Raw genomic sequence first — 1,554 nt, 5'->3', positions numbered from 1 at the left:
CAGACGCTAGCAAGGTGGCAAAGCAGACGCTACCAAGGTGGCAAAGCAGACGCTAGCAAGGTGGCAAAGCAGACGCTAGCAAGGTGGCAAAGCAGACGCTACCAAGGTGGCAAAGCAGACGCTACCAAGGTGGCAAAGCAGACGCTAGCAAGGTGGCAAAGCAGACGCTAGCAAGGTGGCAAAGCAGACGCTACCAAGGTGGCAAAGCAGACGCTAGCAAGGTGGCAAAGTGATGCTTAAGGGCTTCTGAAATGACGCCGCAATAGAACCGTAGGAGGATGAACAGCTGGACTATCCACAGATACACAGAGTGAGACACACTGAGAATATAATAAAGTAATGAGCAGATAGCTGTAATGGATTAACCACAAGATGCTCTGTAGCTCAGTCACGTAGCAGAAACACAGCTATGTAAGCAAGAGGACTCTGGACATTACATGAGTTAAGTAGGGAAACAAGAGTTAAGTAGGGAAACAAGAGTTTAGCTGAATAAGAGTTGCATGTCCATGTGAATATATCGTCTGCCATTCCATTCTCCTTCAGTAACACATACAAGCAAACCGGAACAAAAACATGCGTAAACAAACCTTTGTAAGGTAGCTGCACCTTTCCTGAGTTTTGATTAGTTAATCATTAGTTAATCATGTGCACACACACAAAAAGGGAAAGTGAGAGAGAATTGTTCTGCCCTGGTACCATGTGTGTTACTTTTAGTCCTGGTGAGCACTGCTCCATACCCAACCCCCCGCCCCACACACACACACACACACACACACACACACACACACACTCAGTAAAAGATCTAATGGCAGATTTAGCTCTTGGCTGTGTCTGCTTTCATTAGATCATGTGTTTTGGTGAAAGTGCCTCTGGAGGGGAGGACAAGTGGAGACCGAGTTGAGATGGAACGAGGGATGAGAGGAGGAGAGGAGGGCTTCTTCTTTCTGTCTCTCATTCTCTCTCTCTTTCACTATCTCTATCTCTCTCTCTCTCTCTCTTTCTCTCTCTCTCTCTCTCTCTCTTTCTCTCTCTCTCTCATACTCTCAAACTGACTGAATAAAAAGCTTTAGTGACCCAATTTCTTCATGAGCCAAAGATCAATGATTATCTACTCACACATAAACCCATTAGTGTGTGTGTGTGTGTGTGTGTGTGTGTGTGTGTGTGTTTGCATACGTGTGAGAGGATGTTAAAGGGAGAGAAATCAAAGTGAATTTAGCCTTCATATAACCTTTGTTCCAGTAGAAACAGGAAACAGTTACTGTGTACATTAAACACCTCTGTGCTTATAAGGAAAATACAAAAGGGCCTCTGCTCCAAAGAGTTTGCATGCTGGTCTCTCTCTCTCTCCGAGTGTGTGTGTGTGTGTGTGTGTGTAGCTGGGTGTGTGTGGCTGGGTGTGTGTGTGTGAGTGTGTGTGCGTGTGTGTGTGGCTGGGTGTGGGGAGTAAGCCCTGTGTTCTGTTTAGCCTCAATTTCTTCAGAATCCAAGGGCTTTGATGATCATAGAACCGGCCTAAACCCTTCACTGTTTCCACTTTTACACACGCACACA

The sequence above is a fragment of the Alosa pseudoharengus genome, unplaced genomic scaffold, assembly GCF_046254945.1.
Source record: "Alosa pseudoharengus isolate Yale_2024_CS ecotype anadromous, Long Island Sound unplaced genomic scaffold, YU_APseudo_1.1 YU_APseudo_1.1_scf_24, whole genome shotgun sequence".
Lineage (NCBI taxonomy): Eukaryota > Metazoa > Chordata > Actinopteri > Clupeiformes > Clupeidae > Alosa > Alosa pseudoharengus.
This window is presented reverse-complemented; position numbering follows the sequence as displayed.